Source organism: Ambystoma mexicanum, chromosome 10, assembly GCF_040938575.1.
Source record: "Ambystoma mexicanum isolate Mex_15411 chromosome 10, UKY_AmexF1_1, whole genome shotgun sequence".
In the NCBI taxonomy this organism is placed as follows: domain Eukaryota; kingdom Metazoa; phylum Chordata; class Amphibia; order Caudata; family Ambystomatidae; genus Ambystoma; species Ambystoma mexicanum.
This window is the reverse complement of record NC_090932.1, coordinates 1,429,914,786-1,429,935,276: the sequence shown is the minus strand read 5'-3', so window position 1 is coordinate 1,429,935,276 and position 20,491 is coordinate 1,429,914,786.

Here is a 20,491-nt window from a genome sequence, read left to right as displayed (position 1 = left end):
GAGGCAGTGGTAGCATTTGGTACGATATATCTGGCCAATGTATTGGTGTCCGGCACTTGTTCGACAAACTATGACACACATTACTCGTATCCCCCCTAAAGTGCTACTGAATGGCCATTAGGCTAATGTCTTGGAATATCAGAGGGCTCAGCAACTTCACAAAGGCTCGCAGGATCACAGCTTATGTCCAGAGGCACGGGGTCAAAATACTTCTCTTGCAAGAAACCCACGCCCTTCCACATCTCTCGTCCTCTCTTGCCCCGGCATGGGGCCCCAACAAATGCTACACAGTGTTCTCCTCACAGTCCAGAGGTGTCCTCACCTTGATTCACAAGTCCTTGGAGTTCTCCCTTCGCACCTGCCATATAGATGTCTGGAGTAGATATGTGATCCTCCACTGTTTCCTTGCTAATACAGAATGCCTCCTGGTCAACACATATGCCCCATGCATCGATGCACCCGATTTTTTTGACCACATCCTTGACATCCTCCTAGGTTATATCAGGGTTCCCATTATCTGGGGGGGGAGGGACATGAATCTCATCCTAGACTCCGACTTGGACAGATCCGGTGTTGCACAAAGAACACTGTCCAGAGCCACTCGTCGCCTCATGCACACATGCTCACTGCCGGTCTGGTAGATGCCTGGAGAGTACTCCATCCAGAGTCGAAAGAGTTTACATTTTACTCCTCTGTCCATGACAGCCATTCCAGGATTGATCTTTTCCTTCTCTCCGCGGGACTCATGGGCAAAACTCTTACCACACAGATTCTGCCGTGCACATTATCCGATCACTCCCCGATCACATTGGACATTGCCTTGCACCCGGCCCTCCCCCAGCACTCTAACTGGAGGTTTAAGTCAGATGCTCTGCACGATATTGTCTTCAAGGCTGACATCCTTGCAGATATCACCTCGTTTTTTGATAATAACAAACGCCACGACACAACGGATGGGGTGAGATGGGAGGCCTTTAAGGTTTTCATCCGGGGCATGTGTATCTCCAGGGAGGCTGGGGTCCTGAAAGACATTAGAAACTCTCTGCGCCGTTCTGAGTCCAGATTTAAGGAGCTAGAGCGCGAGTATGCATCCACCCCCTCTCCGCCCAAGCTTGCACAGATAAGAACTGAACTGGACGCGTTTGAGTCCTTTGCCCTCAGTGAGATAAGATACCTTGCCCGACCCATTGCGGCCCGAAAGTATGGTGAGGGAGAGAGGCCGGGCCGTACTCTTGCCCGCCTCGCCCGGGCCGAGGGAGGTAGAGCTCGGATTGACAGTATCATCGACAATGACGGAGTACGACATTGGTATGACCGGCCCATTCTTGAGACCTTCGCAGATTTTTATGCAACCCTTTATGCCCAGCAACCAGAGCACAGCCCGCAGGACCTGGACGACCTCTTAGACCGCATCCCAATGTCCCTTATATCTCTAGCCACCAAAGAACAATTAGATGCACCCTTCACCCTTGATGAGATCACCGCTGTTACTTCGGCCTTCCCTAAAGGTAAAGCCCCCGGTCCAGACCGCCGAACCGCCGAGTTCTATCAGGAACATGTTGCCCTCCTTGCTCCACGCCTTTATGAGGTTTGGGAGGAGTCGCTGTGTCTTACTACCCTCCCCCGTTCCCTGCGCGAGGCTGTCATCACCGTGCCCCCCAAGCCGGGTAAGCCTCTTGATGAATGTGGCTCCTATAGACTTCTGTCCCTCATCAACACTGATACCAAAATCTTTGCCAAAATCATAGCAAATAGGTTCCTCCCCATCATGAAATATCTGATTCACCCAGACCAGAGTGGTTTTGTCCCTGCCCGTTCCACTGCCTTAAACATTTGGCGATTGTTTAACGTCATCTCTAGAATTGACCCCCAAGCCAATGCTGTGGCCGTGACGCTGGATGCCCAAAAGGCGTTCGACATGGTCTTGTGGCAATATCTTTGGGCAGTGCTGGAGAAGATGGGGATCGGCCCATACATGATGTCCTGCATTAAACTGCCATATACTAACCCCGTGGCCAGGGTCCTGGTTAACTCTCACCTATTGGCTCCCTTCTCCCTCCACAGAGGGACACGGCAGGGGTGCCAGTTTTCTCCCCTGTTATTCGCGATGGCCATCGAGCCCATGGCGGATAGTGTACGAAACAACCACGTGCGCAAAGGGATTCGTCTGCGGGATACCCCCGAAATTATATCACCGTACGCCGATGACGTGCTTCTATACATTAGAGACCCCTCAGTCCACCTCGACCCGATCATGCGTGAAATTATCAAAATTGGCATATTCTCGGGCTTCACCATTAATTATACTAAATCAGAAATCTTTCCCCTTACGCCCGCAACTTCCCAACCTGCATGCGAATTTCCTCTCAAATGGGCACCTCAGGGAATCAAATACCTAGGGGTCCAGGTGTCCCTCTCAAAATCCTCCTTATTATCTCATAACTATGGGGCTGCCGCGCAATATGCTGATGCCAGGATGGAAAGATGGCAAAACCTCCCCCTCTCACTATCAGAGAGACTGTCCCTAATAAAAATGATCATAGTTCCGAAGCTCCTATATATATTCGCTAACGTCCCACTCTGGCCCGGGAAATGGTACTTTGCGGACCTGCATGCGAGGTGCGCTCGCTTTCTATGGCATTCTGGTGCCGTGCGTAGAAAGTGGCAACATATGACCCTACCTTATGAGAGGGGTGGCTTCAGTGCACCTGATCTCACCCAGTATTGGATAGCCGCTCAGGATCAGCATGCTACATACTGGTACCATCACCAGGACCCCCCCCGCATGTTAAGCTTGAAATCCTGGCGACCGGGGAGGTGAATGTCATGTCCTTGATCCTATTTCACTCGTATCGCTCGGAGGCCCCCGCTGACCCAGTGGCCTCCACCATAAGGGCGTGGCGGCAGATTCTGGTGCCTGGCTCTGGCTCCCCCCGTATTACAAATGGCTTCCCCTCTGGTCATTCCCTGGCCTCACCCCCACACAAGATAAGCTCCTTATCTTGTCACTGGTCAGACCTGGGATACAGATCACTCTCCGACCTGTTCCCCGATGGGAAATTCATCACCCCAGATACATGGAAACCAGGGCACTCCAAGTCCTCACTGGAGCTGCTGCAATACTTCCGACTTAGGGCGGCAGTCCAAGACATGTGGCCTTTGTATCCGGACGAACCCCCGGAATCCCCTGAGATCTGCTACATTGCCAATTCCGCTGGGGGTAGGGGCATTGTGTCCTCCCTATATAAAATGTTGATGGCGCGAGCTGTAGAACCCCCCCCACACTATTCGAGATGCTTGGAGCCGGGATCTGGGATTAGACATCACGGATGATATGTGGACCAAAATGTGCATGCATACACGTAAGGTTTCTCTTAACTCCAGAGTTAGATGTGTTCAATACAAGCTACTCAATCGCCTGTACTACACTCCCTACGCGATCGGGAAATTTGCCCGGGATCAATCCCACCCCTGTCAAAGATGTAGGTCTAACGATGCGGACCACGGTCACATGTTCTGGTCTTGTGGGGCATTGGCCCCGTTCTGGGATGCGGTGCTTGAGATCCTCTCCGAAATAGTGGGGTTCTGTGTTGACCCTGGCCCCCTGTCTCTTCTGTTTGGGCTCTGGGAGGGGGTTGAGGCGAAACGGGAAGCTACATTTCTGAATGTGGCAGCGATTGTGGCCAAGAAATGCATCCTGCAATCTTGGAAGCGCAGATCCCCCCCCTTCCCTAGAAATGTGGCTGAAAGCCCTTACCTGGACACAATCTTGTGAAGAAGACTACATTAACATGTTGCCTAGTAATGCTCGACCTAAAAACATATGGACAGAGTTCTGTAGCTACTTGAACTGCAAGTTTGACCTGGAGCTTCTGTCATCTCCCCCATCTCCAGATCAGGGGACTGATCATACTACACGATAAATGGCTTTATTGTAATCAACCTGCTGTTACGATCATATGTGACCCTCTGTAGAATCTGTGCTTTTTCATTCACGCTTCAAATATGACATGTGTGTTGTTGTTGTAACCTGTAATGTGCCAGCTACTACTTCTTGCCAATAAAGAAAAGTTTTTAGAAAAAAGAGGAGAATTGCCATAGTGTTTAACTGCTGGACTGCCCATGTGGGTCGGACAAAGACTGATATGCAAATGGTTATTCCCATCTGTGAAAGGTACAGTGAGCTAAAGCGTGGCTGCAGACTATTGAGTGGGTGCCTTCCCAAAGAACAGGTAATTTAGCCGTGCTCGTTCTTGCAGAGCAGCGACTAAGACTATTTTTTATTGTTTAAAGGACTTAGGTCTAGTCACCTTAAATGTCCTAGGGTCATCCAGACGTTGAACCCTTACTCACTGTTCTCAGAGAGTCACAGCTCCACCTCACTGATGAGGCCCAACAAGGCTGAAAACCATGTCTGGGGTTGCTGATGGTGCTCTTTTTCAGAAGAGAATTTCCATAGCATTTCAGTGCTGGACTGCCCATGTGGGCGGGAAAAAGACAGATATGCTACTGGTTATTTCCCTTCTGTGAAAGGTACAGTGAGCTAAAGTGTGACTGCAGACTCTCGAGTGGGTACCTTCCCAAAGTACAGGTCATTTAGCCTTGTTCGTTCTCGCAAAGGGCCACCTATGAATATTTTCTTTTATCGTTGATTGTTTAAAGAACTAAGGTCTACTCATCCTAAGTTTCTTAGGGTCATCCAGACATGGACTTCTTGATCACTGTGCTCAGAAAGGCACAGTGCCACCTCACTGATGAGGCCCAACAAGGCTGAAACACATGTCTGTGGATTCTGTTAGTACTCTTGTTCAGAAGAGAATTGCAACAGTATTTTGGTGCTGGACTGCTGGTGAGAGCGGGAAAAAGATTGATATGCAAATGGCCTTTTTACTTCTGTGTAAGGTACAGTGAGCTAAAGTGTGGCTTCAGACTCTTGTGTGTGTACCTTCCCAAAGAACAGGTAATTTAGCCATGTTCGTTCTCACAGAGGGGCGCCTATGACTATTTTTTGATTGGTTGTTTTTATGCCCTGCACCTGATTCACCTGTGCCTGTTTTGCTGTTAGGCCACATGGACAGTTCATTTGTGCACTGTGATGTACTCTGTCTCTCTCTCTTTCTCCCCTGTTAACACCTTCCCCCTGCCCATATTGTGGTCTCCATCCCCCCTACCTATTCTAATTGCTGCTCTATTACCCATCCTCCCTCTCCTTCGAAGCCTGGAAGGAAACATTTTAAGAAGGGTCTCCTGGTCTCCAGGCCCGGCCTGCCCATTGCCAACACCTATGTCAATGCTTTTCCAGGTTGACTATTACTGTTATCCTCTTTATAGTTCCCTCACCGGACCTATTTATTCCTCATATGGTCTCAGTCCTCTCCCCTTTCTCCTCTTCAATCATTAATGGTGGCACAGTTCCCATCATCCAGATGCATCATTGATCTCTACCAGAATGGCACTATCATGGCCCAGGGCTCTCATCCCAACCTACTCCTTCTTGACAGGTGCCTTCCCTCCCTAATTAACTTCCCCCCTTCTCTTGCCACTCCTGGTTCTGCCACCCCTCTAGCCTCTTCACCCCACCTACAAGTGTATCTCGTCCTTGTACCCCTCATCGGAAGACCTTTAAAGGTGGCAACCAAACTCACTTAGCTACCCTCAATTCTCACTCTGCAGTCAAACACTCCTCTGTCATCTGCCAACTCCTTGACGACTTTCACCTTTATGTCTCTGCTCTCACTGAGACGTGGTTGAATGCCTGCTATGTAACTGTGTTTGACATTCTCCTTCCCAAGGGCTACAAGATCCTTTCCAAGCCCAGGGTTTACTGATCTGCCAGCGAAGTGACCCTTATCTTCGCTGATGGGTCCCGGATTCTATCATACCCACTAATTCCTACTTTTCCTTTGAGTGCCTTGTCTGCAAGCTTTGCATCTCTTTTACCCTCTTGCTCACTCTCGCCACCATCTATATGTCCCCTGGGCCATTCTCTGATTTCCTTTCAGAGTGGGCCAACGTTGCCTCTTCTCTCCTGACCTCTGCCTCCAAGCTCCTACTCCTTGGAGACTTTAAAATTCATCTTGACTCTCCTGATGCGGCCACCTTACTCTTCCGCAACCTCTGTGACTCACTTTCCCTCACCATTCTTCCCTCAGGTCCGAACCACTTAGCCGGCAAAACTCTGGATGTGCTCATCTTAGTGGATATCCCTTTCTCTAACCCTCTCACTACACCTCTATTCTGGTCTGACCATGCTCTCCTCTCCTTTCATCTGGAGCTCTTGGGCCGCGTGACTAAGCCTCTGCCCACACTGCCAGTGTCCTTCTCTGTGATTTGACTGATGAATAGGGTGTCAGTAGTTGCTTTTGCCGCCGCTTTCATTCTCCCTCCGACCCTTATTATTGGTTATCATACCGATTCAGCCATTGCTAAGCTTCACCTCTCCATCTCCAACACCCTTGACACCCTTACCCCTGCCATGAGGATCTGCATGAAGCCTACTTCCAAGTGCAACAGTTGGTATGATTCCGACCTAGCCTCACTGAAAAGCAAGTGAAGAGTTGTGGAACGGAACTGGTTGATTTCTAGCACCTCTTCTGACAATCTGGCCTGTCGTCAGCTCCAAAGGCAAAACAGATTCTCCATCTGCTCCAAGAAGCAGGGCCCATATCAAAGCCTGCATCTCTGGTGCCCCCACCAACACCCTGAACTCTTCAAAAACTGTAAGGAACATGCCAATCCTACTGCAGTCTCCACTTATCCTCTTATTTCCCAGGCACACAGCTTTGGCCTCCCATTTCACAACAAAAACTCAGGACATCTTGTGTTCACTCTCCTGTGCCCACTTCCCTCCTCCCCCACTTGGTCTCAGGCCTCCCTTGGCCCCCCTCTCTCCTGCCCTCCTACTCTCCTCCTTCTCACCCATAGCACTGGATGAGGGCACCAAGACAGTATGCTCTATGAAAGTCTCCTCCAAACAGGTGCTTCCCTGCTCCTACAGAACAATCAAAGACGACATTTCCTCCATTGCTCTCACCTTGGCTGAGTTCTACAACCACTCCTTTGAAACTGGCTCCTTCCCACTACTCTTCAGCCACTCCCTTGTGCATCCCCCTCCTAAAGAAGCCATCTGCGGACCCTTCCTGCTAAGCTAAATACTGCCCTATCTACACTTCCCCCTTCTTGGGAAAACTCTTGGAGAAGCTGGCCATTTCCCAATTAATTATTTACACTGAAGGCCTCCTTCCCTCACCCTCATGTGAGGCAAAAAGCCTGGCTGTCATTTTCGACTCCTCTCTCTCTTCTCTTATCACATTGCCGACCTTGCCAAGAAGGCCCACTTTCAGCTTTACCTCCTCAGACGCATTCTCCCTTTCCTCACCTTCTCCAAGAAACTCAATATCTCTAGAGCTGTGGTTCTCTCTCGAATGGACTTCTGCAACAGCCTTTTCCTCAATCTGCATCTTTCCCCCCTCTGCTCTCTTCAACTAATCCAGAATAGGACTAAAAGACTTATCATTACCTCAAGCCCAGTGACTGCATCCATCCAGTCCTACAATCTCTCCACTGGCTCCCAGTGTCTGCGAGAATCAAATTCAAGACCCTCTGCATCATTCACAAGGCTTTATGGGGCCTTGGACCTCGCTACATCTAAATGTCTCTCCCTATATACCTCCCTGCTAGAGTCCTTCGGTCCTCTAGCTCCAACTCTCTGTAGATCAGCCGTTTCCCCAAGCAGAGGGTGCAGGGGTAGATCTCTTTGTTGGGCAGGGACCTCCCTCTAGAATGACCTCTGTGCCCCTCTCAGACTTAAGCCAGATCTCCTTAAGTTCCAGAAGCTTCTTAAGACATTCCTTTTCTGCTCCTCCTTCTCCTTCTCTCTCCCCTCCCCTTGCTAATGTCCCCCGCTACTGTGACTGGTTCCTTGGTCCCTTATGAGTATTACAGGGGCCAGGCCCTCCTCAACCAGTCTCCCCCAGCACCCCCATAACCAGCACTTGCCCTTGGGCACCCTTCCCTGACTAGCCTACTGAGTCTGGTCCACCTTCAGTTGCCCTCTTGGGCTCCCTATAGCACTTACCCAGCCCTGGGGCCCCCTCCCTCCTGCACTTCCCCTCTCCCTTACCCCATACTTCCTCCCTGACCAGCCTCCTCCCCACTGCACTTCCCCTTACTGAACTTGCATGATCCAAATGTCACAAGGCCTAGTAGGACTGTTTTGTCTGTTTTCCCCTCTGTCCCACCACCCCTTTACCTTGTGGCACCTGTACACACCTTTTGCTGTATAGGCGCCTTACAAATGCTCAATAAATAAAAAACAATATACTATATATGAGCACTGAGGCAAAAAGCGGGACTCCCTAGACATATGGTTTGAACATCTGTGCATATGATGGTCATACCTGGCACATACTGCCTTTACCGTGGCACATTATGGCAATACTCAACATATGGTCTGACACCTGGCACATGTTTGCAGTACCTGACATTTGACACAAGTAACGGGAACATATCATGGCACTATCTGCATACAGTCAAGTCCTGGTTAAATAGATGAGTGAGTTAACAGCTCGCCTCACTTATCTGTGTGCTACTTGCAGTAACTGATTTGAAATCATGGCATAGCCGACTCCGTCCTTCACCCTTTCAAGGTCAATACCTAGGACCTCATCATGAGTTGGGCGGTATCCTAGATGGGATACCTCCCAACTTTATTTGCGTTAGTGCTCACCCATCCGGCAGTGTTACTCCCTATTCCTCATTGGGTCCATTGGACCCAACAAGGAATTTCAGCGCAATTACATCACAGTAATACTGCTGGCAGTAATTGTGACAAGAATTGTCATTTTTCCGATTCGAGATCAGGCAGACCCTTACATGTGGCAGTAAAATGTTTACAGCTGCATTTAAAGGTTACCGCTGAAAAGACAAAAGTGGCAAAAGTAAAGACAGACACCAGTGATCACAAGTCAAGGGTGTTTATTGAACTGTAAATGCAGGGTAGAAAAATGCCTCACCTAAACCTAAATCTAAGATGGGACAAAGAGTCGACCATCAAATGAACATAAGGCAGTCCTCGTGGCGGTGTGTCAAAATAAAAGTTCCTATACGGAAAAAAAACGATTGCCAATTCCTTACAACTAATTACAGAAAGATTGTGGGATAGGGTTTTCAAGACAGAAAGAAGTGTTAACAAATAATAAGTCAGGATGTGATTGCCAGGGGTCGCTATTCCCTACTTTTTCAGCACGGGTCAAGGTGGCACCTTGGAGCACAGCACACACTAGAGCCTTACCAGCATGAGCCAACAGTTCCATATCAGCTATCAGGTTCTTCAACAGTTAAGTCTCCTTTTGATAAAACGTCTCTTGCCTTTGAGGGCCTGACGCATTCAACACACAAACATAAAGTTCTGTTCCACATATACTTTGGGTGACGGCTTCACCCCTGGAATCCCCTTTTCTGGGTGCAGACCCCTCATCAGTCGTATTCCAAAAAACAACTAAACAGTTCCTTTTCTCAATGAACTTTGGGTGATGACTGTTCACCTCTGGATCTCCCTCCGCCGGGTTCGAATCCAACCGACAAGGGGGACAATTCAGTTCCCCTGGTCTTGCATTCATGACTCTTCGATGTCTTTTTAAAGAGTTCATCAGAATTTGTCCCTTTTTGTTGCCTTCCCTCTTCCGGGTTCACTCTTGCCATCCTTTGCAAACAGTTCACTGTGGACATCCCTCTGCCTTGTTCACTCCTGTCAACACACTGTTCATGGAACTTTAGACTCTTACACTTATGAGTCTTAATGTCTTTTCAAACAATTTCACTGTGGACTTCCCTTCCGCCAGGGTTCACTCCTGTCAACACAATGTTCATGGGACTTCAGATTACATCCCCTCTTGTTAGCATCCCTCCACCGGGTTCACTCTTGCCAAACTTTACAACACACTTCTCATAACATGCAGGATTTGTTTCCCTTAGTTGCTCAATCATCTGTTGATCAAAGACTTTCAACTGAATGGAGGATTTGACAGGACCCACATGTGACCACTTTGACCCCCTTGCACCTTTTCCTAAGGCCTTCTGGTTAATGTAGTTCAATAGCAGAGTAATCGCCAACCTTGCTCCAGTGAACACCCACGTGGTGTTTGATTCTGCTAGGTTAGCTTTCCCCTTTTCTTTTATCAACAGTTCTTTGTTTATTCAAAGTTCAATTAGCCGACTGGTACTTTCGTTCATCACAGTTTGGTTTCTTTATTGGCTCTCCCCTTGACTCACCTGCTGTGATGAACTGCTTTGTTTTCTTGTCTGTATAGTCAAGGCCAGTAACATTGGGCCATGCTTCTCTTCCCAGCTTGGCTGTCAGCGGAGGAGGCACCTGGACACCATTGACACCTGCTGCAACACATGCTGGCATTTTGTTTGGTGTCTTAGGGTTCCTTCTCTTGAGGCTTCATGGGTCTCTGTCGATAAGGGCAAGGTCACTTCTCCCCTTGGTATCCTCTCGACTTGTGCCATCTTATGCCTCCTCTTGAACTGCTGTGCTGAGTTAGCAATCATGTTGTTTGGTCTGCTTTGCTCTTAGGGGGCTGTCGTGTGCCACCGTTTATCCCTGTGGGTAAGGGGAAGGCCTGTCAGGTGTGTGTGATTCTTGTCAATTGCCTGACTTTGCCTGACTCTTGTAATGGCACATGTCAGGTAAACGCTCTTGTGTTAGTCCGTTGTCTTGCGTGTTGTGCGAAAGTGTTTGTGTCAGAAAAGTGGGGGCAGTCTTTTGCAATATCCTATGTGGTAGGATGGGGAAAAGGTTTTGAATGAAGGGGGATACCGACTCTCACCCGTCAGTGTCCCACTCCCACTCCCCAAGGACCTACCATCCAGGTGATCCTCCCTCACTGGTCCACCCCCAGGAACTGGATCCAAAAGCGATGGCTGTGTCCTGGCCAAATGGATGACAGATCCCCGGGGACTAGATGGGAAGACGCCTTCAGGTTTCTCACACTGCTCAACTCCTGATCAGGACCCTAGAGTAACAATAACAGCAATTATTACAAAGCTCAGAAAATGGGAGCAATCCAGGATTAAGAGCTTTATAAAAAACGTATATTCTTCTTATTATTATTATCAGGCAATAATCTTTATTTCAGATAATTATCCATAAAAGAAAATACAGTGTACATTATACATTAGTTCATGATCATTAGACAAGACTCTACAATAATAAACACGGACATACATAGGTTAGAACAGCTAGAGCAGCCGGGTACTTATAAAAAAATGAAGAAGACAGCAAATACTTAGATGTGCTACATTTGCAATCACTCTAATTCATTATTTTGTCAAATCATGTTCGCATGGTGGATAGTATGGTTCATAATGAAAAAACCACTTTTGTAAAAGTTGAAGTTTCTATAATCGTATACAATCAAATTAAAACATTCACTTATGACATAATATAGCAACAACATGTTATCTCTTATGAGTTTTTTACTTAGCTTGACTGTGTTACCTCTGTCAGCTGTGCTTCGTTGTTACCCAATGAATGCAATAAAACAGCCCTGTATATAAATATAATAGGTCACCCTTCAGTGTATTCAATGATCTGTCACAATAATAAACTGTAATACTGTACGAGCCAATACATTAACAACACTCGTGGGTATAAAAGTATATTCAATTCAAGTTGCCAGGTTCAATGTTGTCTGTCTCTTTATCGAAGCTCCGTGGCCAAATGTAGTCACAGAGTAAACTATAAGATCATTATCAGTCCTATAGCAACATGCCATTGCTTGGGCAGTCATTCTAACTCTGAGGCGCCGCCATCTTGGTTTTAGGTAGTTTCCTTAGTTTCACGTAATTGGGACATATTAGAACGAAACTGAGTTTATTTTCCAATGTTGTTGTACACAACTGACATTAATTGGTATCATTATTATCCCAGTTATTCAGTTGTGCCGCCAATGACCTTGGGACCAGTTTCCTGCTCCTGTATAGGCTTGCAGGCCGATTCATGGAATCAACGTGCGCCGAAAAAACGGCGCACGCGTGCGAAAACGTGCGATTCGCAGTGAAATAGCGAAAATCGCAGTGCAAGTGCGATTATCGCAGTGCAAGTGCGATTATCGCACAGAAAACATCGCACATCTATTCATGGAAGTCCGTGAACGCGCAAAATGTGGGATGTGCGCTGAAAAAGTGCGCGGCGCACGCTGGCACACGCTGGCGCACAGGTCACCGAACGCCGTGCGATAAGGCCACAGCGAATTCGCACATAGCGCGGCGCACATAACAAAAGTAGGCGTAACACGGGGTGTCACACGCAGAATGGGGAACAACTCGTGAAAATGTGGGCGTCACGGGGGAAGTACAGGAGGCAAGTGCGCAGAACGCCCACACGCTCGCCTACAACACGTATTCATGGAATCGAATAGGGAAAAACAGCGCACGGCCAAAGACGCGCACAGGCCCATACATGTCCGCCACACGAAAGCAGGCCGTAGCGTCCCTGCGCAGGAAAAAAATGTGTGCCAGAGAAGGCCCACACACGATCGGGCCTGGGGGAGCGTGTGCGTGTATTCCAGGGGTGCGCGAGAAGTTCCACACGCGATTTGCCTGGGCGCGTGTATTTCAGGGGTGCGTGAGAAGTTCCACACGCGATTTGCCTGGGCACGTGTATTTCAGGGGTGCACGAGAAGTTCCACACGCGATTGGCCTGGGCGCGTGTAGTTCAGGGGTGCGCGAGAAGTTCCACACGCGATCGGCCCTGGGGGAGCGTGTGCGTGTATTTCTGAGGTGCGCGAGAAGTTCCACACGCGATTTGCCTGGGCGTGTGTATTTCAGGGGTGCACGAGAAGTTTCACACGCGATTGGCCTGGGCGCGTGTAGTTCAGGGGTGCGCGAGAAGTTCCACACGCGATCGGCCCTGGGGGAGTGTGTGCGTGTATTTCTGAGGTGCGCGAGAAGTTCCACACGCGATTTGCCTGGGCGTGTGTATTTCAGGGGTGCACGAGAAGTTTCACACGCGAATGGCCTGGGCGCGTGTAGTTCAGGGGTGCGCGAGAAGTTCCACACGCGATCGGCCCTGGGGGAGTGTGTGCGTGTATTTCTGAGGTGCGCGAGAAGTTCCACACGCGATTTGCCTGGGCGCGTGTATTTTCAGGGGTGCGCGAGAAGTTCCACACGCGATTTGCCTGGGCACGTGTATTTCAGGGGTGCACGAGAAGTTCCACACGCGATTGGCCTGGGAGCGTGTAGTTCAGGGGTGCGCGAGAAGTTCCACACGCGATCGGCCCTGGGGGAGCGTGTGCGTGTATTTCTGTGGTGCCCGAGAAGTTCCACACGCGATTTGCCTGGGCGCGTGTATTTCAGGGGTGCGCGAGAAGTTTCACACGCGATTGGCCTGGGCGCGTGTATCCCAGGGGTGCGTGAGAAGTTCCACACGCGATTGGCCTGGGCGCGTGTATTTCAGAGGTGCGCAAGAAGTTCCACACGCGATTGGCCTGGGCGCGTGTATTTCAGGGGTGCGCGAGAAGTTCCACACGCGATCGGGCCTGGTGGAGCGTGTGCGTTTATTCCAGAGGTGCGCGAGAAGTTTCACATGCAATTGGCCTGGGCGCGTGTATTTCAGAGGTGCGCGAGAAGTTCCACACGTGATCGGGCCTAGGGGGAGCGTGTGCGTGTATTCCAGAGGTGCGCGAGAAGTTCCACACGCGATTTGCCTGGGCGCGTGTATTTCAGGGGTGCGTGAGAAGTTCCACACGCGATTTGCCTGGGCACGTGTATTTCAGGGGTGCACGAGAAGTTCCACACGCGATTGGCCTGGGCGCGTGTAGTTCAGGGGTGCGCGAGAAGTTCCACACGCGATCGGCCCTGGGGGAGCGTGTGCGTGTATTTCTGAGGTGCGCGAGAAGTTCCACACGCGATTTGCCTGGGCGTGTGTATTTCAGGGGTGCACGAGAAGTTTCACACGCGATTGGCCTGGGCGCGTGTAGTTCAGGGGTGCGCGAGAAGTTCCACACGCGATCGGCCCAGGGGGAGTGTGTGCGTGTATTTCTGAGGTGCGCGAGAAGTTCCACACGCGATTTGCCTGGGCGCGTGTATTTCAGGGGTGCGCGAGAAGTTCCACACGCGATTTCCCTGGGCACGTGTATTTCAGGGGTGCACGAGAAGTTCCACACGCGATTGGCCTGGGAGCGTGTAGTTCAGGGGTGCGTGAGAAGTTCCACACGCGATCGGCCCTGGGGGAGCGTGTGCGTGTATTTCTGAGGTGCGCGAGAAGTTCCACACGCGATTTGCCTGGGCGCGTGTATCCCAGGGGTGCGCGAGAAGTTCCACACGCGATTGGCCTGGGCGCGTGTATTTCAGAGGTGCGCAAGAAGTTCCACACGCGATTGGCCTGGGCGCGTGTATTTCAGGGGTGCGCGAGAAGTTCCACACGCGATCGGGCCTGGTGGAGCGTGTGCGTGTATTCCAGAGGTGCGCGAGAAGTTTCACACGCAATTGGCCTGGGCGCGTGTATTTCAGAGGTGCGCGAGAAGTTCCACACGTGATCGGGCCTAGGGGGAGCGTGTGCGTGTATTCCAGAGGTGCGCGAGAAGTTCCACACGCGATTGGCCCTGGGGGAGTGTGTGCCTGTATTTCTGAGGTGCGCGAGAAGTTCCACACGTGATTTTCCTGGGCGCGTGTATTTCAGGGGTGCGCGAGAAGTTTCACACGCGATTGGCCTGGGCGCGTGTATTTCAGGGGTGCGCGAGAAGTTCCACACGCGATCGGCCCTGGGGGAGTGTGTGCCTGTATTTCTGAGGTGCGCGAGAAGTTCCACACGTGATTTTCCTGGGCGCGTGTATTTCAGGGGTGCGCGAGAAGTTTCACACGCGATTGGCCTGGGCGCGTGTATTTCAGAGGTGCGCGAGAAGTCCCACACGCGATTGGCCTGTGTACGCGATTCCATTGGACCAAAGGCCCTGACAGCGCAGGCGCGTCTGTGACGTGACACGCGCGGGCGTGTCTCTGTACCCGGGGGAATGTTACAAGACCAAAAACTGCACGTCCGAGTGTCAGCCCGCGTAATTGGAGGATAGTGCCTCAGTGCGTATACGCGGAAGTGACGTTGGACGTGTGGTGTGGTTTAAAAGGTGCGTGTAGTACGTCATTTCCTTGTACGTGCTTCCCGTGGAGAGCGAGTGGGTGAAATCTGTACTTCTTGTCGGTTCACACGCAATTTACTTCACAGCGTTTCTAGTTCGTTCTCCCTGTTACCTCTGTCAGTATTTTTCTGATTTTCTCTTCGACCTGTTTCCTCAAACAGCGTTGACATCTCCGTTTGTCCTGTCTCCTCAGACAGTGTACAATTCTTCTTTTGGCGGGGGTGTTGCCAACGCGCACACGCGCGTATTTTTCACGCTCTTTTTCCAGGCAGACGGTGAGTCGCGCACGTATTTACCAACTGTGCTAGCTTCGTGTGTAGCGTACCCCTTCAGAGGTCATTGTAGGCTGCGTGTGACACGCATACGTTCATTTTTGTGTTCCTGGGTGCCACAGCATAGTGCAGGTTCCTTTTCCAACGCACGTGGTCTACGAGGGGTCACGTGCACGTCATTTTCTGTTTTAGGGGTGCCTGTGCGTTGCGTGACCCTACATCTTTCCCCAGGGGTTCCATACAGCCTTGCTAGAGCACTTGGGTACGAATTCCATCTAGTACCCTACCCCTTTGACCCCCAATTGCCCAGGACAATTGTCCACTGCAACTCCCATACGCACAACTCCATCAGTGCCATGGCTGGGAGGCGAGCAAGTGGTAAGGGTGGCAAAGGTGGCTGAGCCTCAAGAGGTGGGCGTGGTGGGCGCGGTAGGGGACGTGGCCAGGATTTGCAGACTCTCCTTAGCCCCCCACGTGTGGAGGACCAGTCAGGGACACACCCCCCCCCCCCATGGTTGAGGGAAACGTGGCTGACACCATCCCTGCCCTATTGTCACATATATGACATGCCTATGGTACATGCCATCTGTGTGATGGCATGTGTCATGTATGTGTATTGGACATGCCACTCACAGGCCAATGTGTGATGGCACTGCTAGCCAGCATGCAGCTGATGTGTTGCTCTTCCATCTTGGTGTCATCAGTGTCTGACATTTTCCTCCCCTTCCAACTCATGGACAGTGCATGCATGGGAGGGTTATAGTCATATGGGACATGTGTAAATCAAGTACTGGTACTGTAGCTTGTCTGGCCTAATAGCGTGCCATGGTGCTAATGCCTCTTCCCATTTTTTGTCTTTCATGTCTTTGCAGAGGATGACGCACCTGATGCTGTTGAGGGAGAGGAGATGGTGCAGGCCCAGGAGGGATCTGAAGCACGACCAGGCACCAGTGGGGGACGTGGTTTGGTGGTGGGGGAGAACCCTCTCTTGCTGCAGGCCATACTGTCCAGGGGTGTCCCTGGCTGCACCTCCCCAGAACTCTTTTCAGGTGTTGATTCGGATGAGGCCTATGTGGATTCGCAGGTATTTGTTCATGGAAGGGATACTGTTCTGTCCGACCCACCTGCACCAGGGGTAGAGCCCACTATGGGGATGTCAGTGTTGGTAGGTGCGCCTGTGGTGGTTACGGATGCAGGGCTCAGCCCTTGTTAGACCGGCCCGTTGTGGCACCTGACCTAGCACAGGGTGGCTCCCAGGCTGACTTCCAGGTCGCCAAGTCTAGGCCACGGGTGGCGGCGCAAGCCAGTGTCACCAGGCCACGTGGTACAGGGGCAGCCATGTCATCTGCTGCCCCGAGTAGGTGGGGTGGGGAGGCTGCAGGGGCAGCTGCAGCTCCGTCCACCCCAGATCTGACTCCCCCAGCAAGGACAGTGTTGGTCCCGGTACATCAGACTGAGGTTCCCCCTGCCATCATCACACTTCAGTTAATGCCTGCAGAAAGTCATGTGGTCAGTGTGCCATCGCACACTACTACTACACAGTCCACCGGTGCTCCTGCCCCTAGTGTCCAGAGCAGCGTAGGGCACTCCGGATCCCCACCACCCACAAAAAGAAAGAGGAAGAGTGCTCGTCCAGTACGGGCTGATGACCCCGACACGGCTACACGGTCCGGCACGCCAAGGAAGCCTAGCTTCAATGATGCCGAACTGGATGCACTTGTGCAGTATGTGTCCGAACATGACGCCGAAATGTTGGTCACTTCAGGGTGTAGGATTACACCTGCTCGACGTCAGGCACACTGGCAGTCCATCGCGGACAGCATAAGTGCCCTTGGGTTTATGAGGCGCACAGCTGTTGAGTGCTACAAGCGCTGGAACGACCTTAAGCGTAGGGCTAAGAAAAAGCTGGCCTCAAGTCATGCCGCAACTCTGGTGACTGGAGGTGGGTCTCCACAAGAGGACATAGAACTCACTCTACATGAGCATGTTGCTGGGACCTACGTCACAGAGGAGCAGATCCAAGGTATGGGAGAACTGCCATATTACGATGCATTGTCCGGTGAGTGCACATGCATGTGTGTGTGATCCATGTGTATGTTGTTTGTGGGAGGGGTTCTGGTTGAGTGCCAGGTCAGGGTGTGTGTGCCTGAGTGTTTTGGCCCACCCATGTGCTTCATCCAATGCATTCGGCGCCCCGGGATTTGGGTATTACAGTATCCCTTCTGGCCACAGTAGGCGTTTTGCACTACATCGCGCCAGTTGCCCTTGAAGTGGCATCTTGCTACAACATTGTTCCGTATTTAGCTGTGTTCATTCAGGCTGATTGTAGGAATTCACCTGGTTCTACTGCGCATCACTCTGCCCTATTGTCACATATATGACATGCCTATGGTACATGCCATCTGTGTGGTGGCATGTGTCATGTATGTGTATTGGACATGCCACTCACAGGCCAATGTGTGATGGCACTGCTAGCCAGCATGCAGCTGATGTGTTGCTCTCCCATCTTGGTGTCATCAGTGTCTGACATTTTCTTCCCCTTCCAACTCATGGACAGTGCATGCATGGGAGGGTTGTAGTCATGTGGGACATGTGTAAATCAAGTACTGGTACTGTAGCTTGTCTGGCCTAATAGCGTGCCATGGTGCTAATGCCTGTTCCCATTTTTTGTCTTTCATGTCTTTGCAGAGGATGACGCACCTGATGCTGTTGAGGGAGAGGAGATGGTGCAGGCCCAGGAGGGATCTGAAGCACGACCAGGCACCAGTGGGGGACGTGGTTTGGTGGTGGGGGAGAACCCTCTCTTGCTGCAGGCCATACTGTCCAGGGGTGTCCCTGGCTGCACCTCCCCAGAACTCTTTTCAGGTGTTGATTCGGATGAGGCCTATGTGGATTCGCAGGTATGTGTTCATGGAAGGGATACTGTTCTGTCCGACCCACCTGCACCAGGGGTAGAGCCCACTATGGGGATGTCAGTGTTGGTAGGTGCGCCTGTGGTGGTTACGGATGCAGGGCCACACTCCGCAACATCTGATCCTGTTCCTGGGCCAGCAGTTCAGAGGGGAACTGCAGTCCTGCAGCATCAGGCAGTGCCCACACAGCAAGGCGCAGTTCGCCTTGCCCCAGACAGGTGTGGTGCCCGCCAACGCGGTAGCCGTCCGCCACCAGGCAATACCGCATGGGAGCAATCCATTTATGGTATGGCCAACCAACAGGCAGCATCATCAGAAATGATTGCTCAAGCCATGGAGAGGGTGGCCACTTCCATTGTCACCCCAGAAAGGCAGATGGAGCTACTACAGCAGGCAACAGACTCCATTTGCCAATCAGTCAGGGAGGACATGTTGGCGTCCAACAGGGACAGACAGGCGGCCCTGGACAATCTGAGGGAATCAATTTCTATAGATGCCTAGGGACAGAGGGAAGCCCTAAGGGGAGAGGTCCGGCACCTCAGGCAGACTCTTGTGGACCTTGAGGCTTCCACTGTCACCAGGACGGAACAGCTGCTGGAGCTCGTCACCCGTACGCTCTCAGCAGAGATGCAGGCAACTCGGGCGGAGGTCCGGGCAACACGTCGGGTGTTGCATGGGATCTCCGCACCATATCCCTCCAGAACGAGGCCTTCCAGACCCGCATGCTTGCTGCCATGGAGGACCAAACTAGGGCTTTGCGTGGGCTGCCTCCCATAGCACCACCACCTCCTATGGCAGCAGCAGCAGAGGTTGAGGAGAGCGAATCCAGCAGTGAATCTCCCACTATTTAGTAGCCGTGCAGGCCATGAGCCCATGGAGGTGTATTTTTTTCGCAACATTCACGCAGGTGGCTGTTGGTGGGCACCCTATCCTTGGACCTCCTGGGTGGCCTCCCCCACCCCCCTGGCCCACACATGGCCATTTTTGATTTTTGATTTTTTTGTTGCAGTGTGTTGCCTTGTGTGGCTCCCGTGGGCATCCACTGTATTCCGGCTGGGCACATGCAGGCTTGTCCTGAGTTTGGGTTAGATGCTTGGGTTCGTGAGACACACACCCCTCCTGCTTCCCATTTCCATGGGCTTGCAAAGGGTGTGCCCAAGTGACAGTGAATTACACAGTGACGTTGGACTCCCATGAGCTGTGTGGGCAGTCTGTAGTCAATACTGTGTATACATTCCTAGTGCATATTGTTGTTGTATTGTGCACTGCATGGTGTATTGATGTGTGCTTGTGCATCTATGTCTCCCTCCTAATTTGCAGGTTCATTCCTCATGTCTTCACAAGGCCGTCCACTTTGGAGATGGAGCTCATGTTGTGAGCAGTGGACTTCCAGATGTGCGTGGCAACAACACTGTACAGTTGGAGGTGGTGGATGTGCTGGCATTCTCATGTTGTAAGACTACGTATCCTTTGCCTTAGTACTGTCATGTTTATGCTATGTCGATTGTATTGTGGTAAGTATTTGGTCATGTGTGTTGTTGTTTCTACATTTATGTGGGCATATTGTGTGTGGCCAGTTTCCATTAGGGACACTGTACTTTGTGACACGTGTCATGTTTGGGGGATGACTTTGTTTGCTCTCACATGGCATGTCATGCCATGGTGTGTTGGGTGGCGGTGCTGGGGAGGGGTTGGGTGACATGGCACTGTTGTCATGTTGTGTCTTGCAAGGGGGTAATGATTTTAGCAGCATAGAAGTGTGTCTTTTGAACACAGCATTGGTGGTGTTTGTGTAGGTAGGGAAGCACACAATGGAACACTTCCAGATGTACAATCTCAGGCTGGTATGATTGTGACACAGTTGACTGTCCATTGAAACATCATAATTGTCAGTTACAATCATCATTGATTGTCAGCTGGTATGTGCCAGGGCTGTGTGCACTCCACAGGGGTGTGATTTTATGTGAAGTAATTAGCCACGAGCTGCGTACGGGCTGCCTCACCCCGTGCCCTTTCCCCTCCCATGCGCAGTGGGCATGCATGTGGTTGGGGATGTGGGGGCACCACCATGTCCACGGCCAGGCCCCGGCGTGTTGCAACGTTGTGCAGGACACATGCTGCCACTATGATCCTGCACACTACTGGGGGAGCGTATAACAGCTGTCCG